The sequence below is a fragment of the Ahaetulla prasina genome, chromosome 13 (genome assembly GCF_028640845.1).
Source record: "Ahaetulla prasina isolate Xishuangbanna chromosome 13, ASM2864084v1, whole genome shotgun sequence".
In the NCBI taxonomy this organism is placed as follows: domain Eukaryota; kingdom Metazoa; phylum Chordata; class Lepidosauria; order Squamata; family Colubridae; genus Ahaetulla; species Ahaetulla prasina.
In genome coordinates, this window is record NC_080551.1 from 7198660 (window position 1) to 7218629 (window position 19970).

At 42.3% G+C, this 19970-nt stretch overlaps 1 long non-coding RNA gene across 1 annotated transcript in view; it reads left to right on the forward strand.

The window, feature by feature from the left end:
- LOC131184839 (uncharacterized) overlaps window positions 1-19970 on the forward strand; it is a 162523-nt gene that overhangs the window by 26607 nt on the left and 115946 nt on the right. Inside the window, exons 2-3 of the long non-coding RNA XR_009152041.1 lie at window positions 11104-11335; window positions 11512-11669. This is a non-coding gene — a long non-coding RNA (uncharacterized LOC131184839). The remainder of the gene's footprint in view (window positions 1-11103; window positions 11336-11511; window positions 11670-19970) is intronic.

The window sequence follows — 19970 nt, forward strand, 5'->3', positions numbered from 1 at the left end:
GTCGGTAATGACTAGCACATATGTGTGAGGGGAACCTTTACCTTTAGGTTTTCGAGAGAAGGAAGGTTATAAATCCAAGCAGAAGCAAATACTAATTTCCTTTTTTTAAGATTTGATGGAAATGTGAGAAGCTGGGGAGCATGTAGACCTCTCGTGACATGGTTGTGCAATGATAGGCAGGACATTCTTTTGGCTTCCTTGGCCATTTTTTCACTCAAGAAGACCAAGGACACTGTTTTCCATCTAGGAAAATGTCCCTGAAATTCTCTTCTCTTTTGAAAACCCTTTTGAAAAGCAATTCTCTTTCACTTGAATAAGAATAGAGAATACAGGGGAAATTTTCTGCACATGGATGCAACTTAACTAGAAACTGTTTAATGTTTCTTTTTTGAAAATGAAATATCCCAACTATTGAAAAAGTCATTTTCAATCAGTGGCTAGGAAATGTGTGCCTTTTTTAACTCCCACTCATCTCACACCGATCACCCCACTGTTTTCCTGCTCCATCCAGTGACTTGGAGGTCACATCCCTGACAAGTTCATTTCTGGGACAATCCTGGCACATTATATGATGTGAATTAATATCCATTGAGCGTCCAGCAGCCAAACCTGATTTAAGCTCTTAGGTTGAACTTGTCTACAATTGTCAAGGTGAAAGGCCAGTTCCTAACCATTAATTAACCCAATCCATCTCTATCTCCTTTATTTTATACCTTTTTTCATGTTTGTGACTCTGGAAAATATATTTAGTGAGAAGAGGGGGAGAAACCACACACTGTGTTAGGAGAAAAAGCGAGTGAGAGAGGAAGGAAGGAAGGAAGGAAGGAAAGAAAAAAAGAAAGAAAGAAAGAAAGAAAGAAAGAAAGAAAGAAAGAAAGAAAGAAAGAAAGAAAGAAAGAGTGACAGAAACCCAGGAACATTGTTAAGCCTCTTGGCATCCAGTTAATTAAACAGTTCATGGCCAATCTTTCTATCCAACCTTGTTTTAAAGTACTGGTTGGTTTACAAGAGTAGATATTGGTATCTTTATCAATGAAAGGTATTGCATCTGGTGTTTTCACTTTCTATATTTGATAGGTAGGTAGATTGAGTATTTATTATGTAGTAATTGTTTTATTGTCATAAAGGTCTTTTGAAAGGGCAAAGAACATTTTATCATAACAATCTTTAAGGAACCTTTAAAATTTACATGAGAAATAGTACCTTACACTCATATAACTTAAATGCATCATTTTATGCAATACATTTTACACGTTACACCATAACACATAATAGATTTTTTTTTAAAAAAAATAAGGAAATATATAGCATTCTCTGTCTCTTTCGCTCTCCCTGTTTCTCTCTCTCCTCCATGTCTCTACCTCTACCATCTTTCTCTCTCATATACTTTTCTTTCTCTCTTTCCCTTATCTATCTGTCTGTCTGTCTGTCTGTCGGTCTATCTATCTATCTTTCTTTCTATCTATCTATCTTTCTTTCTATCGATCATCATTTATCATCTACCTATAATATCTTTCTTTCTCTCTCTTTCCTCTATCTATCTATCTATCTATCTATCTATCTATCTATCTATCTATCTATCATCTATCTATCTATCTATCTATCTATCTTCTACCTATAATTTCTCTCTGTTTCTGTCTCTTTCTGTCTCTTTATCTCTCTCTCTCTCTCTCTCTCTCTCTCTCTCTCTCTCTATCTATCTATCTATCTATCTATCTATCTATCTACGGTATCTGTCTATATCTATCTATTTTGATCAATTGACCTTTCTATCACCTGTCACCTGTCACCTGTCACAGTAACATGATATGGAGAAAATTACAACAGGACAGATTTTAAATAGGAATAATTTGAGATCCGCATACATTAAAGGGTAGGTTTCATTCCAGCAGTGGCTAAAACTCCCCAAATATATATTTGAGAGAAAGATCTTCATCTGTTGTCTTCACTTTCTCTTTATCCTCTTTTAAAAGACCAGTCAAGAGCTGAAGTCCTTTCACCAGGGTTCTAATAATAAAGTAACATTTCTTTCTTTCCCACATTGCACTTCATTGAAAGTTAGCCAACAGACTGCTCAGACTGAATAAGGAGGTGGTAAATAAATGAAATACCTTCATATATATGTAGAAGCCATTAACTATTAATGTATCTGCCAGTGCTGCAACCAAGCTGCAGCTGTTGATTTTAGTAACATTCTATTCAAAGAGAAGTACCGTATCCAAACAAATATAGGTTAAGGTAGATTTGCAAGGAAAAAGCTTTATTTATTACATTTATTTCCTGCCTTTGTTTTGTGCACTCCGCAATGATGTATATAATGCTTCCTCTTATTTTCCATCACAGCCACAACCCTGAAGGGAATGATTGACCCAACCAAAGTCACCCAACCAAGTTTCTGGTTTTAAGGGAGGACTAGAATTTATTGTCTCTCAATGTCTACTCCAACATCTTAACCACTACATCAAACTGCCTGCCAAACAAACTGTCTTTATTTTATTTATTTATTTATTTATTATTTAAATTTCTATACCGCCCTTCTCCCGAAGGACTCAGGGTGGTTCACAGCCAGATAAAAATACACAATAATATTACAATATAAATACAATTAAAATACAATTAAAAAACTTATTCAATTGGCCGAGATTAAAAATTTAGAATAAATAATAAAAACCCATTAAAAACCCATAAATTTAAAAAACTAACCCAGTCCTGCGCAGATGAATAAGTGAGTTTTAAGCTCGCGACGAAAGGTTCGGAGGTCCGGAAGTTGACGGAGTCCTGGGGGGAGTTCGTTCCAGAGGGCGGGAGCCCCCACAGAGAAGGCCCTTCCCCTGGGCGTCGCCAGACAACACTGTCGCGCCAACGGCACCCTGAGGAGTCCCTCTCTGTGAGAGCGCACGGGTCGGTGAGAGGTATTCGGTAGCAGTAGGCGGTCCCGTAAATAGCCCTTTAGTGGTTCATCCATCTGTATTTGTGCTTCCAAGATACTAGTAGAGATGAAGTCCAAGATATCTGAAAGCACCAGGTTGGGGAAAGACAGAGCTAAATGACATTTTCATAAAATGTCTAGCTAAGCAAATGTACAGATCGGACAAGGGTTCATGAAGCATAGAATAGAATAGAATAGAATAGAATAGAATAGAATAGAATAGAATAGAATAGAATAGAATAGAATAGAACGAGCAGGAAGGGACCTCGGAGGTCTTCTAGTCCAACCCCCTGCTCAAGCAGAAGAACCTATACAATTTCAGATAAGTGACAGTCTAGACTCTTCTTAAAAACATCCAGTGATGGAGCGCCCACGATTTCTGGAGACAAGCTGTTCCACTGATTAACTGTTCTAATTATCAGGAAGTTTCTCCTTAATTCCAAGTTGCTTCTCTCCTTGATTAGTTTCCAACCATTATTTCTTGTCCTGCCTTCGGGTGCTTTGGAGGATAATTTGATCCCCTCTTCTTTATGGCACCCCTCAAATCTGGAAGACTGCTATCATGTCTACCCATTGGTTGGAACAACAGGTGACATCTGGTGCAGTTATGTTAAGGACCGCGACCGCGTTTGTTTCATTTTCCAATGCCTTTGTCATTGCTCCTCTTCCCTTCAAAATCTCTTGACCTGGCAAAAGAATTGGGCATTTAAAGGGCTATAGATTTTGATGGATGAAAGAAAAAGAGAATTATCTTCATAAAACAAAACCAGAACCTATATCTAAAATATCAGCCTGGCCAGGGCCCTTTCAGCTCAGACAGAGACACCTACATACCTGAAAGCAACCACATTTGAAAGCCGCCTTAGAACAAGAAAAAAACAACAACCATGGGACAATCATGTGGAGAGCTTAGCACCAGCTAGCAAACTCCACAAAAGGATCAGAGTTAACAATGCTCCACATTTCGTCCTCACCCCTCCCTTGTGTTGTGACCGAGGCCTATGTAGTTATTACCAGACAAAATCAGTCCTAAACAAATGTATTTTATTAGAACAGCTGAGAATTACTTCATTCTCAGCTTAGTCCAATTATTTCCAAAACAAATCCTTCAGAAAAAGTCCTTTGGCCTTATCACAAACCTTTGTCTTCTTTGGCACTCTGCCAAAGGCTTTTCTTGGCAAAACCCCATGAAGTTTAGAAACAAGAGACGCAGACTAGAAACAATTGTAGCAACATTGCTGCTCTTTTAAGCCTTATGGGAGGGGCCAATCATCTCCTGGCCTTACTCCTGAGTTGTCCTTTTCGCTTTATATGCTCTTACCTTCTGGCAGCTCTTCACATGCGTGCACTAGGAACAGGCTTCTCCTGTTCCTATGCCTCTGCTTTCTGCCTTTGGAGGATCCGGAGTCCATGCATCGCTCCCAGATGGCCCTGGCCCCATTTCTGCCTCTGACGCAGAGCCCTCATCCAGGCCTTCCCCTGATTCCAGGACTGGCCCATTGTCCTCCCCAGCCTCCTCACTGTCCAACTCCACTGCCAGCTCTGCAGGCTGCTGGTGGACCACAACTCCTTGGCTCTCCATCCATGAATGCCACAAAGCTATTGGCTACAGCCTTCAACCTGGTACTTTCCATCTATGTTGGGCTACAAGACCAATTATACTTGGTCATCTGCCTATGGTTTATACATGTTGCAGCCCAACACATCCAAAAGGAAAGGTTAAGTCCTTCAGCCTTGAATCTTTCACAAAGTTTCACTTTGGATGAAACAGAATATTGGAATTCAGAAGATAATTGCATGCAGTCTTCAGTCTCTCCATTCAAAAAGAGTAATTTGTTTTCAGAAAAGAAGGAGAAATGAGTCTAGTTAGAAACCACCCTCATTCCATTCTCTTTCATGACCTGCCAACTGCAGACCAACAGCTTCATCCTTCTCTGATTAAACAGAGAGATGGCATGGGGGATGAGAAGATAATGAAGAGAACACAACGAGGGAGGTCAAAGTGTTTCATACCTCCAACATTTGAGTTTGTTCATTTGTATATTTATTAAATAATTTCCACGGTACAAAGAAGAACAAAGTGCAATCAGCTTCAATGTTCTCTGATAATTGCCCTCCATGGCTTTTTATTTATTATTCAACCTGGGGGAGAGAATTCCAATGGCTGATAGCCCATCAGTAAAGCTGAAAAAGATGTTGTGGATGGCTAATGGACCTGATGCCCCTTTACAATTCTCCAGAGGTCCATTTCAGATAACCCTTGTGGTCTGGAAGTATGGAAGAACAACATATGGCCACAATTTTTCACCCACCCCCCTCAACAGTCTTAAATATTATTAGAACTCTGTTTACCTTCAAAATCTACATTTTAGCTTCCTGTGGGTGAGCTTTAAAAAGTACCAATGTTTTTAAGGGCCACATCCAGAGCCGCAGGTTGCTGACCTCTGCTATACACCAAAGGCACAAGGAATGCTGTTCCCTTCCCACCAAAGTGGTACCTATTAATCTACTTGATTTCGAACAGCCAGATGGGCAGGAGCTGGAGGAAGGAACGGGAACTCACCCTGTTGTCTAAAGCTCAGGTCTCAAACGCGGGCTGTCAGCTCTCCAGCTGACAAGTTCAACATCTTTAACCACTGGGCCATCGCGCCCCCTTCAGCAACAGTAAGAAAATTCAAGAGCAATTCAACATTCTTTGTGCTTGTTCTCCTGTATAGAGACATTTCTTTGGAGCCGGATGCATTTGTACTTCCACTGTTCCCTGTCCTTCCAGCCTGCCTCTCACCCTTCCTTGCCACCCTGCACCCTCCCTATATGCCATGGGAAAATTCACTTTTTAAAATCACTTTTGAAGCAGCCCCACAATTGGAATATGGCATTACATGACTCTGTAACCTTTTTCCCTTCCTGAAAACCACCCTTTATGAATAAAACATGGGTGACCTTTAAAAACTTAGCGGTTGTACTGGAGGATTGCATATTAACAAGCTTTTTGAAGACTCAGGACAGGCCTGGTACGTTTCCGTTGAGGACGGATAATAGAATGGTTCAAATAATTTATTATTTTGCTGCACAATATGAGGAAATGGAAGGAAACTTCCTCAGCCGGAGACTTGCTTAGCATTAATGTAAACGGTGTTTTCCTCGATTGCTCAAACGAGATTGTTGCTTGGAAGCAAAATTCTCTCCTTAAAAGACCAAGCTTGGTGTGGTTTGTGGCAAGAATGGGGTTGCATGCAACCCTCACAATATTGGCTGTATTCAGCACACTACCATCATGTCTCTAAAAATTAAGGGTTCAACCAGTGGTGAGATTCAGCCAGTTCGCACCAATTCGGGAGAACCAGTTGTTAACTTTCTGAGCAGTTTGGTGAACTGGTTGTTGGAAGAAATCATTAGGGCAGAGAACCGGTTGTTAAATTATTTGAATCCCACCACAAAAACCCAGTGTAATTGTTCCAGGGTAGGGATTCATACAGGTAGTCCTTGACTTATAACAGTTCATTTAGTGACCATTCAAAGTTACAGCGGCACCAAAAAAAAGTGACATGACAGGTTTTTTCCCCAGCTACAACCGTAAGAGAGGACTAAGGAATGGAGACGTGCGAAACAGAGTCGGTGTCTCTTCTCCAGCTCTCTTAGAGGGGTGTAGATTATAGCGAATCTTGTTCATTTCACAATGTGCGTTATACTGTATTCAAATATTCCTAATGTTTTGTAAATGTTTTGAGCATTTTTCGTTGCAACGTCTTGAAACCGGTGGACGCTTTATACCCAGTTTTCTGTAACTTGTGACTTCCGTTCAAGAGAGTTTTCAAAAGAAATGTCAATCATCCTGCTTTCACTTTCTGTTTAATAGTTGCTCTGATGCAGGTATTCAGAATGTTAGCATTACTTCTTAATGAAATTAAGAAGTAGAAACAATGCAACAGAAGGGAGATTCCTTCCTCTCTCCCTCCCTCCCTGCCTCCCTCCCTCCCTTCCTTCCTTCCCTCTCTCCCTGCCTCCCTCCCTCCCTCCCTTCCCTCCATCCATCACCCCCTCCCTCCTTCCTTCCCTTCCCTCCTTCCCTCCCTCCCTTCCTCTCCTTTCTTCCTTCTCTCCGATCCCTCCCTCCCTCCCTCCTGCGTTCCTTTCCTTTCCTTTCCTTTCCTTTCCTTTCCTTTCCTTTCCTTCCTCCCCTCCCTCTCTCCTCCCTCCCTCCCTCCCTCCCTCCCTTTCTTTCTTTCTTCCTTCCATCCATCCATCCATCCATCCATCTTGCCAGGTAGTGACTCTAGGCAACTTACAATAATTAAAAACCAATAAAAATACTAAAACATTTAAACAATAAATAATAACATTAAATTAGTTTAATCCAAATTTTACATGTAAGTGTCAGTGGTTTACTTTTTCCCGCCCCCCATATCTCTCTCTTTCTCCCTTTCTCTCTTCCTCTCTTTCTCCCCCTCCCCCAAGTTTCTGATTAAGACAATAGAAGTGCTAGGAGACATTTTTTGGAAGCTTGCATCCTTCTGCAAGCAAAAGGATAACCTTCCTTTCCAGCAGAAAATAAGGACAAATTCATTTCATGCCTCTAGTGGAATTGATGGGGATTCAAACCATGCAAAACAGAAATCATTTCCCCCCAAATAATTAGCCACGGGGAAGATTTCCATGGGTTGATAGTGGTGGGAAAGGTGGCATCTCCCCTTAATAGTGTCAGTGATTTACATCCAGAGATGCCCTGCAAAATTCAGTAGGTATCAATAATCTTTTGATACGGAAGGAGATCAAAACTGCCACCTGGCCTCAAATTTCAAAGGATGGATTATATTAATTCGCACCTTCTTCTGCCACATATTACATTGCCTGTGACTTTCTCCTCACACAGACAAGGGACGCTATTTAGCTCTTCACTTAGCTTCAAAACACAAGAGCAGGCTCCAGAAAGGTCAAACGATGAAAGATCACCTTTTGTGCTGTTATTGAGACTTTGCCTGCATTTCTGATGTTCTCTTTGGATCTCAGCAGGATTTTTTTTCTCCATCTACATTTAAGTGGCTTTTAACAAAAAGGAAAAAAAAAAGCCGAATATACTTCCTTTAGGTAACAGGAGCTGTGGTTAGTAATCTGGAAAATTAAGGTGTGCCTGTAGAAGTTTCCTTGAGAGTATTTGGATTCTGATGTGACCTCCCCCTCACCCCCTCGCAAGACCCTCATCTGATGTCACCCACACCTGATCCATCCTAACACCCTTCACAAGACGCATCACAAAACCCCTCATCTGATGTGTCCCACATCTGACCCTCACCAGACCCATCACTAGACTCCACACAAGACCCTCACCCAACATGACCCACACCTGTCCCATCACAAGACCCCTCACAACACCATCACAAGACCCTAACCTGACATGACTCACACCTGTCCCATCACACGACCCCTCACAAGACCCTCATCCAACATGACCCACAACTGACCCCTTACAAGACCACTCACAAGATCCCTCACAAGACCCTCACCCAACATGTCCCACACCTGACCCCTTACAAGACCACTCACAAGACCATCACAAGACCCTCACCTGACATGACCCACACCTGTCCCATCACAAGACCCCTCACGACCCTCACCTGACATGACCCACACCTAATCCATTGCAAGACCCTCACCTGATGTGGCCCTGTCACACCATACCCATCATAAGACCCATCACTAGATCCATCACAAGACCCCTCAGTAGACTCCACACAAGACCCTTACATGACAGGACTTACACCTGACCCATCACAAGACCCCTCACCTGATATGACCCACACCTGACCCCTTACAAGACCCCTCACAAGACTCCTCACAAGACCCTCACCCAACATGACCCACACCTGACCCCTTACAAGACCACTCACAAGACCATCACAAGACCCTCACCTGACATGACCCACACCTAATCCATTGCAAGACCCTCACCTGATGCGGCCCTCTCACACCATACCCATCATAAGACCCCTCACTAGATCCATCACAAGACCCATCAGCAGACTCCACACAAGACCCTTACATGACAGGACTCACACCTGACCCATCACAAGATTCACATCTGATGTGGCCCTCTCACACCATACCCATCACAAGACCCCTCACCTGACATGACCCACACCTGACCCATCACAGGACCCTCACCTGACATGACCCTCCCGTCGCAATTCCTACTGACCACACAAAGCCCTCATAAGCAGAAGAACACCAACACTGACATACCCTAAATTCTGCTGAAGATGTTACCTAGCCTGGTAACAAAACTTTCAGAAACCAACCCGCACAAAGCTCCAAAACTCTACAGTCCAGAGATATTTAAGGAAAATCCACAAGGTACAGGGTTTTCCTAGATCCACAGGGGAGGGGGGGAGAGTGAAGGCTGATTTCTCCTTTGTGCAGTGAGGGAGGGAGGGACGTGCACAAGTGCTCCTCAGGGCCAGCCTGATGGGTTTTCTCCAATGTGCCATTAAGGTGCTCCAGAGCATCTGTGTTGCTGCCATATGAACTAGATGGGAACACAAGGTAATCAATTTCAGTTGAGAGCACTAATTTATCACCTTGCCATCTTTTATTGCAAGCTGGAGCATCTCTCTCTCTCTCTCTCTCTCTCTTTCTCTCTCCCCTTAAATGCAAAATAAGAAAAAAATAAAATAAAATAAAGACTTCCTCTGCCTTCCCCTTGAAACTCCAGAAGAACTGAAGGCACCCAAAGGAGAGGGAGTTTCATTCATTTAGTCATTCATTCCATCCCTTTAATGTATTTTAATCAATGACGCCTCCCTCCCCCTTAAAAAAAACTCTCTCAAGGACTCTCATATGATGCTGAGAAGCCCTAGGTTGCCAAAAAAAGCATATTGCATTTCAGTGCACCAGTGGTGGGATTCAATTTTTTTTTACTACTGGTTCTGTGGGTGTGGCTTGGTTGGCGTGATGTGCCTAGGTGGGTGTGGCTAGGTGGGCCTGACAGGTCAAGGTTACTGCAAAATCCCCATTTCCTCCCAATCAACTGCTATTCAGGAGGCTGAGAATAGATGGGGGCGGGGCCAGTCAGAATTTTTACTACTGGTTCTGTGGGTGTGGTTTGGTGGGCTTGGCAGGGGAAGGATACTGTAAAATCTCCATTCCCTCCCCACTCTAGGGGAAGGTTACTGCAAAATCCCCATTCCCTCCCGATCAGCTGCTATTCAGGAGGCTGAGAATAGATGGGAGGGGGCCAGTCAGAATTTTTACTACTGGTTCTGTGGGTGTGGTTTGGTGGGCTTGGCAGGGGAAGGATACTGTAAAATCTCCATTCCCTCCCCACTCTAGGGGAAGGTTACTGCAAAATCCCCATTCCCTCCCGATCAGCTGGGACTCAGGAGGCAGAGAATAGATGGGGGCGGGGCCAGTCAGAGGTGGTATTTACTGGTTCTCCGAACTACTCAAAATTTCCGCTACCGGTTCTCCAGAACTGGTCAGAACCTGCTGAAACCCACTTCTGCAGTGCACATATTATCCAGTGAAAAACACAAGTTAATCATGTATGAATGCAGGGTGGGGGGAAAGGAAGATTTGAAGATCTGAAGAAAGTCATTGAAAGTTTTAAAAGAGTCTTATGGATCTATGATCAATTGCTTGCACGTTCATGTTCCTTGCACTTTAGTGCAGATGCTTAATGAAGTCAAGATCTCAACTTCTCCGTCAAATCTCTATGTGAGAGACAGCACAGAACTTCGGATAATAGAGTTGGAAGAGACCTTGGAGGTCTTCTAGTCCAATCCCCTGATCAAGCAGGACACCTTCTACCATTTCAGACAATTGGTTATCCAGTCTCTTTTTGAAAGCCTCTAGTGATGGAGCACCCATAACTTCTGAAGGCAAGCTTTTCCACTGGTTGATTGCTGTCTCCTTAGTTCTAGGTTGTTTCTCTCCATTAGTTTCCATCCATGGTTTCTTTTATTACCTTTTACTGCTATGGAAAATAGTTTATCCCTCTCGTCTTTGTAGGAGCCCTTCAAATATTGGAAGACTGCTATCATGTCACCCCATAGTCCGTCTTTTCACTAAACTAGATTTTTCATTAAACTAGACATACCCAAATCCTGTAACCGTTCTTTGTATATTTTAGCCTCCAGCTCCCTAATCATTCTTGTTGCTCTTCTCTATACTCTTTTCAGAGTCCCAATCTTTATATATATATATATTGTGGTGATCAGAACTGGATTCAGTATTCCAAGTATGGCCCTACTAAGGATACAGGCAAAGCATTGGTGAGATTTCTGTTTTCGTTTTCACCATATTGAGAATCCTTCATGACATCAGAAGTTGACCAGATATCAGAAGATGGCCTCAATGGATTCAAGAACATTGCTTTTCCAAAGTACTTGGTCACACTGTGAGAGTTTACAGGTAAGGAGTAAATCTCTTTTCAGATCATCCAATGAATGTATGCACGGTGCCAAATTCAGAAATTGCTATTTCAGTACATCTGAAGGGTACCTGACCATCTAAGGCCAGACTAATTGACTTGTCAATATCTTCAACTCTCTCTTATATTCTCTCTCCGCGTCTCTCTCCTTCTCCAGCTGATCCTAACAAAGGTAATACGATATTATACCTCCCTGCTACGGAATGGATTGAAAAGTAATCCTGGCAACGCTGTCAAATTATACAGGGATTCAGAACTGGAGATTTTAAAAGAAAATTTTCCAGATTCTCCCTCCATGGATGAATCTACTATACGGTAATATAAGGACAAAACAAAATGACTTATAAATGGCTAATTTGTCTTTTCTAACTAATTCTTGGGTTAATGATTACAGATCATATAAACGTGTTAGGATTAAAAACAAACTTCAGTTGCATCCAGGAACATTTTTTAGAACAAGAGGTGAAATGGTGGGAGATAGTCCACTCCAGGGGTGAAATTCACTTACCTTCCCTTGTTGTTAGTTGCGAGGTCGTGTCCGACCCATCGCGACCCCATGGACAACATTCCTCCAGGCCTTCCTGTCCTCTACCATCCTCTGGAGTCCATTTAAACTCATGCCTACTGTTTCAGTGACTCCATCCAGCCACCTCGTTCTCTGTCGTCTCCTTCTTCTTTTGCCCTCAATCTTTCCTAGCATTAGGCTCTTCTCCAGTGAGTCCTTCTTTCTCATTAGGTGGCCAAAGTATTTCAATTTTATCTTCAGGATCTGGCCTTCTAAAGAGCAATCAGGGTTGATCTCCTTCCCTACTGGTTTGCAAATGTACGTGTGCCACACACGTGCTGATTTTGCTCGCATGTGTCGTTGTCTGCGCATGCGCAGAAGCTGAAAATGTCGCAAAATAGTGACGTCATGATGTTTGCATGGGTGGGTGGAGCCTCCCACAGCTGCTGCTAGCGGTTTGCCGAAGCCGGCTAGTACCTGCTGAATTTCACCCCGGTCCACTCTTCAGACCCATCATCCACCATGCTTTGTCCCCAAAACAAACAAACAAACAAATATGCAAGCAAAAAGTCTCCAGGATTAAATCATCAGGTTCTGAAATTTAACAATCGCTCAGCTTTTGCTCCTCTTCTCCGATATTCCGCCTGCTTTTTCATCCTAATTATGGAGAGCTTTGTGTTCTTTTTTCTTTCCCTGAAAATCCAATCAAACCACCAAAAAGGAACTATTTTGAAAATTTGGTAGCAGTGTTGGTGTATCTATGCCCTTATGCAAAAGTGAGCGAGCGAAGAAGAAGCAGAAAGAGCGGGGAATACAATCCTGCGTTATTCCCAGTATTTCTCCCTAGACCCCAATTTCCTAAGCAAAGCACATTACGGATCTGGTGCTTTTCCACAGCCTAGTAACACATCAATAAACTAAAGATTATTGTGCTTTGTCAGGTTTTATTTTGTAACATTATGGGAAATTCTCGGCTGCTCTGGATGAGTGCATAAACTCTTACTGCTTGACAATTAACAGAGCTAGTAATAGAAAATGCAATGTAATTTACCTTCCTACAAGGGATTTCGGTTAACAAAAATTAAACTATTGAACTCGGTTTGTTGCAGAAGGACAGCGTCTCATTATGTCAGCCGGTTGCTGTTGGGATTGTTAGTCTTTTTTTCCACTCTCTCTTTTAAAACAAAACAAACAAGAAATAACAAGGAAAAAATGCACAGGGAGGAGAACTGTGTGCCTGGGATGGATTTATTGCGAAGGGTTTTGTTTTTTTTAACTCCTTTGATATGTGCTTGCTTTAGAACTGGATAAAATGCTTTTTGCTAAATAGCTATATTTTATTTTCCTACTGTGATAAAGAGAGGGAGTTCAGGCAGATAAATTATACTGAAGGGGAATTTCTTTGTATGCTGCACAATTTCATCGCTGGAGGAAGAAAAGTGCAGTTTATGCTTAGCCAGAGCAAAATGCTGATGGTTTCTCCCTCTTTCTCCCTTTAATGCCTGCAGTTTATTTCATCAGGTCCACGTTGCAGCTAACATGTTCTCCGATGGTTACAAGACTCAGGTTCTAAGACCGCGGAGAGCTACATGGCAGGGTTGGCTGCCATATTGATTTGCAGGTCGGCTCTGTTTCTTGCCTAAATCAGATAGCAGAACATTTAATTCTAATGCAAACACATGAGAGAGAATATTTGTAGCTCAGGGTTGAAATGAGGGGTCCTTGGTGGTCTCTGAGCTTGGTGGTTTTCTTGCAGACGTTTCATTACCCAGCCAGATAACATCATCAGTGCTAGTAAAGAGTGGGGCTTGCTCTCAGTTTATATCCTATAGTAGCTTGCTCTATCAGTGTTGGTGGGAGGAATGTTTTCTAGTGGTCGCTTAGACATAAACGACGTCTACATCAGTGGTGGGTTTTAAATTTTTTTACTACTGGTTCTGTGGGCGTGGCTTGGTGGGCGTGGCAGGGGAAAGATACTCCATTCCCTCCCCACTCCAGGGGAAGGTTACTACAAGATCCCCATTTCCTCCCGATCATCTGGGACTCGGGAGGTAGAGAATAGATGGGGGCGGGACCAGTTAGAATTTTTACTACCGGTTCTCTGAACTACTCAAAATTTCCACTACCGGTTCTCCAGAACTGGTCAGAACCTGCTGAATCCCACCTCTGAGCATAGATTAACAGATTAACAGAGTTGGAAGGGACCTAATAGGTCAAACCCCCTGCTCAAGCAGGAGACCCTAACCTTTTTGCCATCATGTGCCGGGGGATGGTCACGGCCGGGTGTGCCCACACCCATAATTCTATGCGCCCCACCCCCGCACATGCGCACACGGCTCTTCCCCTCCGACACGCGATGGCCCGATAGGCCCATTTTTCTCTCTTACCTGTCTCCAGAGCCTCTCTATGAAACTGGGGAGGGCGAAAACGACCTTCCCCATCTCCCTGGAGGCCCTCCGGAGGCCAAAAACAGCCTGTTTACCAACTTCCAGTTGGACAGGAAGTGACTTTTTTGCTGTCCCCAGCCTTCAGAGCCTCTATGGATCATATTAGTGGTCCGTGGGATTTAAAATTATGAATTTAGTGGTCCCTGAGGTCCGAAAGGTTGGGGACCCCTGCAATACTCTACTCAATAATATCCATTCTTGTCAGCTATCACCACTAGGTTACAAAAAGAACAAGCTCTGCAGCATGTTGGAGTAGAGGAAAAAGGAAGAACCGCAAGGAGCCCACCACCAACGTCCCTGAGATGCACAACACTTTCCCATTTCCAGTTGTTGAGTGATCTCTCCCCCTTTCCCCATCCACCCAGTTTCCCCCTTCCATTAAAACGTGCCTGTGATGCCTTGTTTCCATTTTCCAGCTGTCACACACTGAGCTGCCGTGGTCCACTTAGGTTCCTGTTTGGCTGCCAAGTATTTAAACAGTGTCTCTGATAGCATCTCCATCACAACTTCCCCAAGACAGAAAATGATGGATGGTCAGGACTGGCGAGAGAGAGTCGGGGAGGGTTAGAAAAGTCCCTGCTTGCCTCTTTGCATATACAAATAAAACAAAGTGGTGTTTAAGATGAGAGCATTAGGGCCAAAGTGGTGAAAAGCTTTCCCCCGTTCTCGGAGAAAGCCTGTTTGAGATGTGTTGAAATCTTTCACTTGACCCCTACCTAACCTTTGGTCAAAAAGGTACGAAGTAGAACACAGTTAATCCTAGCAAGTAGGGTTTTAAGCAAACAGTCAGAAAGTTTCCTGCCCTGTCTTGTTCTGCCTTCTTTAAGTTTACACTCATGCACTTGCATACTTTAAGAAGTCGGTTATGAAATAATCCCCCCCACACACACCAAATACAGGTCAATAAAGTAAAAAGCTGTTGAAAACGTTCTCATTGGTCTGTTAGCGGACAACTTTCCTCAATGGATATCGGCAGCTAATAATTCCATCTACCTTGAATCGTTCTGATATTTGGTTTGTATGATGTTGTTGTTGTTTTAGTTTTGTCAAGATGTCTTTTAAGTCAGAGCCACCCAAATAATTCCTCCTGGGTTGTTGTTGTTTTTTGGCTTTGTTTTTTTTTCTCCCTCTACCAGCTGTCATTTAACTTGTAATCGAATTTGCTTTTAGAAGTTTTCCAAGGAAACAAGAATTTTTAGAGAAGCTGTCCTGGAAGAAGACTTGTCTTCTTGCATTTACTGAGTTGTCAGGTGGTGTGAATGTCTTGGTTTTTGATTATACGCTCAATTCACAGTCTTTGTGGCTTTCCAAGGTTTCAGTAAATACCTTACCAATATTTACCATATATAAAGTTACTATAACAATAACTATCTATAACTATAATTAACTATAACTATCTTCAGAAATCGTGGGCACTCCATTACTGGAAGTTTTTAAGTAGAGACTAGACAGTCACTTATCTGAAATAGTATGTTTCACCAGGGGGGCTGGACTAGAAGACCTCCAGGGTCCGTTCCAGTTCAATTCTAGTTCTAGTTCTAATTAATCTATATCTACCATCTATCTATCTATCTATCTATCTATCTATCTATCTATCTATCTATCTATCTATCATCTATCTATTTATGTTATAGTTTGAAAGCAAGCTGTCAAATCGAACGTCAGATGCCATAATGAAAAAAAAGATTGGAAAATGAATAAATTTTCAAGAAAAAATTAGTAACCTACAAAATTGTAGGCAACAACTACAACAGAAAAATAAGGTGTTTTTTTTTTTTGAAAAGGCAATACAATCTGGCAGCAAAACATTTGTAGAACTCATGAGAGATTCAAAGTATGGTAATTTCTAAGAAAATTTCAACAGAATAGACAATTTTGAAGAACTCGTGGTTTGTTTGGGTTTTTTTAAATATCTATATATATAGTTTCAGCTGAAAACCCCAAGCCAATTGAATCTCCTAAAAGGCAGAATAAATATTGGAATTTTGGAGGAAAAACAAAAAAATATTGGATAACCAAATAAAGCACAATTAAATGAACACATGAATGTCTGATATAGAAAAAGAAGCAAAAAGTAAACACATGGAAAAATATTGTCTTAACAGCAGAAATTGTGAATGAACAAACTATATATATATATATATATATATATATATATATAGGTCTTTGGTTGTTCGGGTTTTCTCCCGTGTAAAATTGGAAGTGTCTTGGCGACGTTTCGACGAAGTCTCATTCGTCATCTTCAGGCTTCAGCTTCGTGCTTCTGGGAGCAATGTGTGATCGCAGCTGTTTCTTCCTTTTAACTGCTAGTGGGGGTTTGAACTGATTGGGTGGGAGCTTGGCTGTGCTCTGATTGGATGGGGGTTTTTCTGTGCTCTGATTGGCTGGGGTGTGTCCTGTGTTGGTGGGGGCTTGGTTGTGCTCAGTCTAATCTGTGCTGCAGGGGGATTTGAGCTGGTGAGCTGCACTGCTGCTGTTTGGCTTCGTGTTCGTGGTCGTGCTACATCTTCGTAGTGGGTGTCAGTCTGCTGCATGTATGGATTGGAGGGGTTTGAAGTGGCTAATGTTGCAGCTGCGGTCTGGCTTCTGGTCCTTGGTCGTGCTTCCTGATCAGTGTGGGTTTGGGTGTGCTTTCTGGGTGGATGTGTGGTGGTGACATCCTGTGTGGACCTCGTGAGTGTGGGTCTGGTGTCATTCCTCGTGTTAGGGACACGTTTGTCAATAAGGGCAGGTTTCCAAATGGCTGGTAGGCGGAGGTATCATCTCGTTTGTTCATGCTGTGTGGGCGTTTTTCTATCTCGATGGCTTCTCTGATTATTCTGTTGTTAAAGTGTTCAGTTTTGGCGATAGTTCTGGTCTTTTTAAAGTCAATATCGTGTCCTGTGACTTTAAAGTGTTGGACCAGGGAAGAAGTTGGTTCCTCTTTTTTGAATGAGTTCTTGTGTTCTTCAATGCGTGCACTTATTCTTCTGTTGGTTTGTCCAATGTATGTGGTGGGGCAGGCGGTGCATGGGATTTCATATACTCCTTGATTTTCTAACTCAATTTTGTCTTTGGGGTTTCTTAGGATGGTGGATATTTTTGGTTTGTGCAGAATGCTGTCTTGATGTTATGTTTGTGGAGGATCTTGCTGATTCTGTCTGTGGTGCCTTTTATATATGGGAGGAGGGCTGTGCCATTTTCTTGCTCTCTGTCTTGGGTTTTAGTGGGGGGTTCCTTTTGGATTAGTTTGGTAATCTTATTTCTCTGGAATCCATTGGATGTTAGTACGTTTGTGAGAGTCTGTAGTTCGGTTTTTAGGTGTTGTTCGTCAGCTAAGCATTTTGTTCTAGAGATGAGTGTCTTGGCTACGGAGTTGATCTGTGCTGGGTGGTGGTGTGAGAGTGCATGCAGATAGCGGTTTGTGTGTGTTTTCTTCTGGTAGATGGTGTGTCCTAGGGAGCCATTGGGTTTCTTGTAGACTAAGACATCTAGGAAGGAAGTTGGTTGTTAACTTCTGTTTCCATGGTGAACTGTATTTTGGGGTGTAGGCTATTGAGGTGTGTGAGGAAGTTTTCAAGTTTTTCTTTCCGTGTGGCCAGATTATGAAGGTGTCGTCTACGTATCTGAGCCAGAGTTTGGGTTTGTGATCAGATTTTTCTAGTGCTTGGGTTTCAAAGTGTTCCATGTAGAGGTTGGCAATGACAGGTGAGAGGGGTGATCCCATGGGTGCGCCTTCTATTTGTTTGTATTTTTGTCCGTTATAGATGAAGTATGTGTTGGATAGGCAGTGGTTGGTCAGATCTAGTATGTGCTTGGGGGGGTTATATTTGTTTTGGATAGCTGTCAAGGCTTCTTTGATTGGCACTTGGGTGAAGAGGGATATGACATCAAAGCTCACGAGTAGGTCGCTGGGCTGTAAGTTTTGTTTCTTTATGATCTCTATGAACTGGAATGAGTTTTTTACTGAATGGATTCCAGAGAAATAAGATTACCAAACTAATCCAAAAAGAACCCCCCACTAAAACCCAAGACAGAGAGCAAGAAAATGGCACAGCCCTCCTCCCATATATAAAAGGCACCACAGACAGAATCAGCAAGATCCTCCACAAACATAACATCAAGACAGCATTCTGCACAAACCAAAAAATATCCACCATCCTAAGAAACCCCAAAGACAAAATTGAGTTAGAAAATCAAGGAGTATATGAAATCCCATGCACCGCCTGCCCCACCACATACATTGGACAAACCAACAGAAGAATAAGTGCACGCATTGAAGAACACAAGAACTCATTCAAAAAAGAGGAACCAACTTCTTCCCTGGTCCAACACTTTAAAGTCACAGGACACGATATTGACTTTAAAAGACCAGAACTATCGCCAAAACTGAACACTTTAACAACAGAATAATCAGAGAAGCCATCGAGATAGAAAACGCCCACACAGCATGAACAAGCGAGATGATACCTCCGCCTACCAGCCATTTGAAACCTGCCCTTATTGACAAACGTGTCCCTAACACGAGGAATGACACCAGACCCACACTCACGAGGTCCACACAGGATGTCACCACCACATCCACCCAGAAAGCACACCCAAACCCACACTGATCAGGAAGCACGACCAAGGACCAGAAGCCAGACCGCAGCTGCAACATTAGCCACTTCAAACCCCTCCAATCCATACATGCAGCAGACTGACACCCACTACGAAGATGTAGCACGACCACGAACACGAAGCCAAACAGCAGCAGTGCAGCTCACCAGCTCAAATCCCCCTGCAGCACAGATTAGACTGAGCACAACCAAGCCCCCACCAACACAGGACACACCCCCAGCCAATCAGAGCACAGAAAAAACCCCATCCAATCAGAGCACAGCCAAGCTCCCACCCAATCAGTTCAAACCCCCACTAGCAGTTAAAAGGAAGAAACAGCTGCGATCACACATTGCTCCCAGAAGCACGAAGCTGAAGCCTGAAGATGACGAATGAGACTTCGTCGAAACGTCGCCAAGACACTTCCAATTTTACACGGGAGAAAACCCGAACAACCAAAGACCTATATACAAACACCCGTGAAAACCTCAGAAAACAAATATATATATGAAGAATTGGAGTGAAATCATGAGCTTCAAGATTTTGGCTTGAACATCTACCCATTTTACCTTCGAATTTTGCAAATCATTTTAATCAAATATTTAATCAAGGATTAATAGATGATTAGCTCACTACATACCCAATGCTTCTGATAATAAAAGATAAGAGAAAAACAACAAGCAAAATATCCCAACCTCCACAATTGTTGTCTAAAGGTTTGTCTTTTTGGATTTTTTTTTAGAATTAGTAAGCCTAATTATTAAGCCTTCAAATAAGGCAATTAAAAAAAAAAACACTGATGGCAAATAAGAAAACATTTTGGAGAAGTCCAAATCAGGGAAGAACATTTTCAAGGATATTCTTTTCTCTATTCCCTTTTAATATGGCTCTGATTCCAAACTTTTTGAATAAGATGTCATCAAGCTATGAATTATTTAAGCAAGGAAAAAATGTTTCATATCTGTTGTACATGGATGATTTGAAGCTATTGAGAAAAAAATCATCCGGAGAAATTTAGTCACTGTAACTACAATTCAAATCTTTAGTGATGAATTCATCAACATGGAATTTGGCTTAGATAAGTAG